At 32.5% G+C, this 6,930-nt stretch overlaps 1 pseudogene; it reads left to right on the top strand.

Moving 5' to 3' along the window:
- Positions 1-1,606: 1,606 nt before the first annotated feature.
- Positions 1,607-2,547, top strand: LOC109679474 (olfactory receptor 8H1-like; annotated as a pseudogene).
- The last annotated feature ends 4,383 nt before the right edge of the window (positions 2,548-6,930 follow it).

Here is a 6,930-nt window from a genome sequence, read left to right as displayed (position 1 = left end):
TTAGAATTGCTTTTATTCAGTTGTTTGAATTTTGGTGTTTCTTATTGCTTTTAAATAGAACATTTTACTAACAATATAAACATTTCAATATTCAATACAAAATATTTCATTCTTGATAGTTTCAGTCATACATTAATAAGCATTTTCTATGAACAATTCCTCTTTTGCACACTAGTGAAAATTTTCCTACTTAAAAAACGATGCTATGTAAATCTTACACCTCAAACATTTATATAAATATTATATGTCAATTTAAAAATGTTTTAAAAAATTAGAACACCAAGCAGAGGTCCATTCACCATTTTCTTCTTTGTGGACCTTCTTTGTCAGAAGGCAAAAGTTTTATTCATGTAATCATTAAAATTTTGAAAACAATCCAAATAATTTTCCTTGGAAATTGGTCCCTTAGGGGAGAAAACTCTTGCATGATCCCCAATGCCCATTGAATGAGGCACACTGGATTTACCAGACTGAAAGGCACAACACACACTGCTCTGCATATATTCATAGTAGATCTAGCATCTTGGGATTCTCCTGAGAAATACATTTCTGATAAACATTTATCTGACAAGACTGAACAAAATATCAAGACTGATATAACTTTGTTTAGAGCAGAGAAATGAGTGCACAAAAATTTAAACATAACTATATCAAGGACCACCAGTGCTACATTACAGATTTTTTTTCACCTCCTTAAATGGATTTCACATTCTTTTTGTGAAAAAAGCTGGGCTGATAAATTTTGGGGCAAAATATTGGGAGAAAGATTTTTTGACTAAGTTTGTATCACAGTTAAGTATTCTTAAAAATGAAATGTTTTATATTGGATGAAATTATGGAGGATCTTTATTAAGGTAATATGTATGCACATATTATTTGGGCTTTATCATGAGTATTGTCAGCATTTGTGGAAACAGCAATGTAGAGTTAATGGACTAAGATTCTAAAAGAAATGTGAATATTTTGAAAGCATAATCCTAGAAGAAATTTGTTTCTGGATTATCAAATTAGGAAAATATTTCATGTCCTGCATACAAATCCTTACATGTGGTCTATATCATAATATTCCCTAAGAATCCACTAAAATGAAATTTACTTAGTTTGTGAATGTTAACAGCAAAACAGTAAATGATACACTAGAGATGTTTTCTATCATTGTCCATTATATATCTGGCATTTTGCTCAGGTTATTGAACTCATTATGAAAAGTAATATACTATTATTGTCTTTGAAATAAAAATTATAAAATAAAATGATAGAGTCAGCATGAATTGGCATTGACATCAAGCAAGTTATTTTGGATTTGTCTATGGTATAATATTTCATATAAATAAAATATGTAAATGGAAATAATTTAGAATAGCTTCAAGTACATTCTAGTTATGAAGTATGTTAAGTTTTGTGTTATGATATCCAATTGTCAGTTTATATCCATATCTATATTTCAAAATCAATTATTTCAGTGATAGCTTATCTATTTATTATTAATTAGGAGACTATATAAGTTACTTATAAAAACATGAAAGCTAATAAAAACAAAATCCATTTTAGAAACATTTGAGTGAAGCGTAAACTTTGAGGTCCAACCTGTATAGAACAAAACACTATGAGTATGTGGAACATCACACGCGTGCCTGACTTCATCCTGATGGGACTGACAGACTCTGAAGAGATCCAGCTGATGCTCTCTGTGCTCTTTCTCCTGATATACCTGGTCACTGTGCTGGGGAACACAGGGACGATACTGATCATTCGCTTGGATGTACAGCTTCATACTCCTATGTATTTTTTTCTCAGTCACCTCTCCTTTCTTGACCTCTGTTACTCAAATGTCATCACTCCTAAAACCTTAGGGAACTTAGTGACTTCCAACAAGAGCATTTCATTCACAGGCTACTTCACACAGATGTACTTCTTTGTTTTGTTTGGTGCTGCTGAATGTTTTCTTCTTTCTTCCATGGCCTATGATCACATGCAACCATTTGTAATCCTCTACAGTATCCAGTTATTGTGTCCACAAGGCTGTGCTGTGCCCTACCTTCTGGAAACTATGTGATTGGTTTTTTGGATTCCTCTTTCAATGTGATTTGCATGAGTAGATTACATTTCTGCTACTTCAATGTAACACGTCACTTTTTCTGTGATACATCCCTAATTTTAGCCCTGTCCTGTGAGGATACCTTTTATAGTGAAATCATGGTATTCATTTCTGCTGGTTCTACCTTAATGGTGTCGCTAATCACAATGTCCTATGTGTCCATTCTCTGTACTATTCTGAAAATTAATTCCACCACAGGAAAGCAAAAAGCCTTCTCTACCTTTGCATCCCATCTCTTGTGAGTCACCATGTTTTATGGCACTATGATCTTTACTTATTTAAAACCAATGAAGTTCTACACCTTGGGAAAGGATCAAATGGCTTATGTTTTTTACACCATGGTGATCCCCATGCTGAATCCTCTCATTTGTATTCTTAGAAACAAAGAAGTGAAAAATGCTTTCATTAGAGTCATGCAGAAGAGAGGGGGCTCCAGGCAATTAATGTAACAGTGCTGTTAAGCATTTCAACTCATTTTTAATTTCTTTCCTGTTGGACAAGACTTTGGACTCCCTCTAAAAACAATGGATTTGCTTCATTTATATTTGAGCTGAAATAAATTTACTCAAACATGGTTTTGGACATACCCAGGAGGATGTATTTAAATTTCCATTCTGTGATTACCAGTCATAAAGTATGTATAAATCTACCGGCTAAATGTATGTGATTTTTGAGGAAAAATAACATTCAAAAATAAAGAATATAATCTAATTCTTAGCAGTATACCATAAAACATTCCTTATATATTCCAATTTTACACAATTTTTATTAAAAATGGACATCCATTTTGGCAAATTATACATGTTTCAGAAGTCATTCTCTTTAAAGTGAGAAATACTTCTTAGATGAACAAGCATTTATAGGTCACTCAAAGTTTAAATCTAAGCTTTCTCTATCACACAAGATTAATAGTAATTCTATATCCATGTGATCAGAGGATGGATAAGATTTATATAAAGCAGTAATCCTCAGTACTGTCAATTATCATTGCAGGACTTACATTACTGCAATATTGTAATGAACAATGCCTTTTGAAGAATATGCACTTTTGTTTTTACAAATGCAGGTCAGTTAATTTAATTCATGAACACAAAAATAGCTGCAAAGGAAAACAGTCAGCAGTTTCTCTATTGGTACTGAGAATAAATTAAGCCATTGAAGTAAAAATGAATTATACCAAAATGGTGTTTTCTAACTGGAAACAATTTGGAAAAAACAAAAATTTATGAAGAATAACATCATAAAAGTTATTTATAATTTTGTGCATGTTCTCTATAAATAATTGTGAGTGTATGTCTGTCCATTCTTGTCATTTTCTATGTGGAATTTACTTCATTCAGTTACAACTGTAACATGTGGTCAACTATTTGTCTATGAAATTAATTTTCTTTCAGTAGGTAGGCAAAATCATGAGTCTGTCTTTGCAATGATGTGTACCTGAAACTCAGTGAATTTACCAAATTAAAAATCTTCAGGCAGTGAGAGTTCTTATGTATGTGTTTCCTGTGAAACTTGATATCCAAACACTTCCATGAATATCAAGCACTGTATTCTCTTAGTATGGCTCAAGTGGTAAAGCAGATGTCCAGGAGCTTAAGGTTCTGAGTTCAAACCACAGCAATATAAAAAAATTAAAACAACACTAGTTGCATTGACTGTCATCTGATTCCTTTAGCTTTTTAATACTCTTAAAAATGAATTATTGAATTAAATATTTTGTATTCTTAATGGTGAAAACTTATATAACACAGAATTAATAATGAATTAAGACCTGGTGGCATCCCATATTTTTTGGCCAAGTCATTTTCTAATATTTCTTTATTTTTAAATTTTATCTACATGTTCTGGAATTGAAGTTTTAATTTTCTCTGGTGTACAAAGGATACTTTAGAAATGTTTGTTTTCTAAGTAACTTTTTTTGTTTAAACTTCTATAAAATTCATTACCAATATTAAAGGTGGTTTCATAAATTAATTTTGAAATTAATATAGGAATATATAGTCCATTAATGATACGTCACCTTAATCTCCTTCCTTCACTCTCCCCCTCCTACTAGTACCCCCCATCCCCACACACATTGTGCATATTTTTCAGTGCCAATATTTTTATTAATATTTAAGTAGATGTTCAAAGGGGTGTCTCAATGTATGCACATTGTGGGAGTGCTTTACTTTAGTCAGTTCAGTCCCTTTGAATACTCTAACTTACCTCTTTACCTCCCATGCCACGTTTTTCAACAGTTTTTAATACATATCCTTATATCCTGTAACTTTACATCATATGGCATGCTATACTACTGATGCTTTATCATTCTATTTTCCTTTCCCTCTTTCCCTGAGTTCCATAGAGTAGATCGACTGTTACAAACATGTTCTATATCTGAATTTGTATATGTTCATGCTTGTTTTTGTACATATGTTTATCTTTGGATCTGTCTTTTGTTTATGAGAGAAAATATGCATCTTTTGTGTTTCTGATCTTGTCTAATTTCTCTTAGCATTATTTTCTCCAGTTGAATCCATTCAACTTCAAACCTCATGTCATTATCCTTGTGGATGAGTAGAACTCCATTGTGTGTATGTACCACAATTTCATGATCCATTCAACAGCTGTAGGGCATCAAGGTTGTTTCCAAAGCTTGGCTATTGTGAACAGTGGTACAGTGAACATCTATATAGAGGTGTCTCTAATGTATCTTGCCTACATTCTTTTGAGTAGATGCCCAGGAGCAGTATCACTGGATATGGCAGTTCTATCTCTAGGATTTTGAGAAATCTCATACTGCTTTTCATAACACTTTTACTAACTTGCATTCCCACCAGCAGTCTATGAGGGCTCCTGTTTTGTCATACCCTCACCAGAATTTGTTGCTGCTATCACCTTTGATTATGGCCATTTGAACTAGGGTGTGATGAAATCTAACTGCTATTTTGATTTTCATCTCTTTTATAATCAGTTAAGTTGAATACTTCTTTGTGTATTTACTGGCCATTTGTATCTGGCAGATTTTTTTTTAATAAAGTTTGTCTCATAGTAAGTATTCTTAAACTGCACTGTCTTAGATTAGATAAAATTATGGAGGATCTTTATTTGAAGAATATTGATAAATATACTACTTGGGCTTTTTGTTAAGTATTGTCAGCATTTATGGAAAAAGAAATGTAGGGTTGAGAGAAAGAGAATCTAAAAGCAATGTGATTATTTTGAAATATAATCCCCGAAGAAATTTGGATTCTGGATTATCAAGTTGGAAATATATTTCATCTCCTGGGTATAAACACATGTTGCCTATATTTATAATGTTCCCTGAGAGTCCCATATAAGTGAAAATTATTAGAGCTAGTGAAAGTTACAAACAATTAAATAATACATGAATGTTGTTTTCTACTATTGCCCATTATATGTCTAGCATTTTGCTCAGGTTTACTGAATTCATTATGAACAAAAATACAATGTTCTTTGGAATCAAAAGTTCTTGATAAAGAACTTGGCATGCATTGGCACTGATGTCAGGCAAGTTATTTTGCACTTATATAAAAATATCTGGATAATGTAGAATCTCTGATATAATAATTCATGTACATTAAATATGATTATGATGGAAAGAACTTGGAATAATTTCAGGTTCATTCAGTTATGACTATGTTATATTTTGCACTAGCATATCCAAAAATCAGTTTGTGTCTATATCTATATTTAATAATCAGTTATTTCAGTTATAGTCTATAAATTTATTAGTGATTTGGGGACTACATAAGATACTTATAAAAATACAGGAAAACAGATAAAAACAAAAAAAATTTCAGAATCACTTAAGATAAGCATAAATTTTGATTTCTAACCAGTATGAATCAGAACACTATGAGTATGTGGAAGAACACACGTGTGCCTGACTTCATCCTGATGGGACTGACAGACTCGGAAGTGATCCAGATGGTACTCACTGTGCTCTTTCTCTTGATATACCTGGTCACTGTGCTGGGGAATGTAGGAATGATACTTATCATTCACCTGGATCTCCAGCTTCACAAACCTATGTATCTGTTTCACAGTCACCTGTAACTTTTGGACCTCTGTTACTCAAATGTCATCACACTTAAAACCAAAGGGAACTTAGTGAATTACAACAAGAATAGTTCATTCATGGGCTGGTTCAAACAGACACACTTCTGTTTTTTGCTATTTTTTTTTTTTTGGTTTGGTGGTAATGAACATTTTCTTATCTCCTCAATGACCTATGATTTCTATGTAGCCATCTGCAGTCCTCTAAAGTACCATTTTATTACACCCTCCTCACTGGGTCCTTTATGATTGGCTTTATGGACCCCTCTATCAATGTGATTTGCATGAGTAGATTGCATTTCTGAAACTCTAATGCCATCCATCCCTTTTTCTGTAAGACATCCCCAATTTTAGGTTTGTTTTGAGAAGAAGCATTTGACGTGAAATTGTGATTTGCTTTTTGGCTGTTTCTATCTTAGTGGTGTCTCTTATTGCAATATCTGTGTCCTAAATGTCCATTCTCTATATGATTATGAAAATTAATTCCATCTCAGAAAGCAAAAACATGTGCATCTCATCTTCTGAGTGTCACCATTTTTTAAGTCCTACTCCTTGGGAAAGGGTCAAGTAACTTCTGTTTTTTTACACCATTGTGATTCCCATGCTCTGTCCAATCATTTATATTCTTAGAAACAAAGAAGTGAAAATCCTTTCATTAGAGGTATGCAGAAGAGAGGGAGTTCCTTGAAATTAAAATAACAATATTGTGAAGCATTAAACTCATCTTTTCTTTCTTTCTTATTGGGCACATCCTATGTTTCTCCCTAAAA

This window comes from Castor canadensis, chromosome 1 (assembly GCF_047511655.1).
Source record: "Castor canadensis chromosome 1, mCasCan1.hap1v2, whole genome shotgun sequence".
Taxonomy (NCBI): domain Eukaryota; kingdom Metazoa; phylum Chordata; class Mammalia; order Rodentia; family Castoridae; genus Castor; species Castor canadensis.
This window is presented reverse-complemented; position numbering and strand designations above follow the sequence as displayed.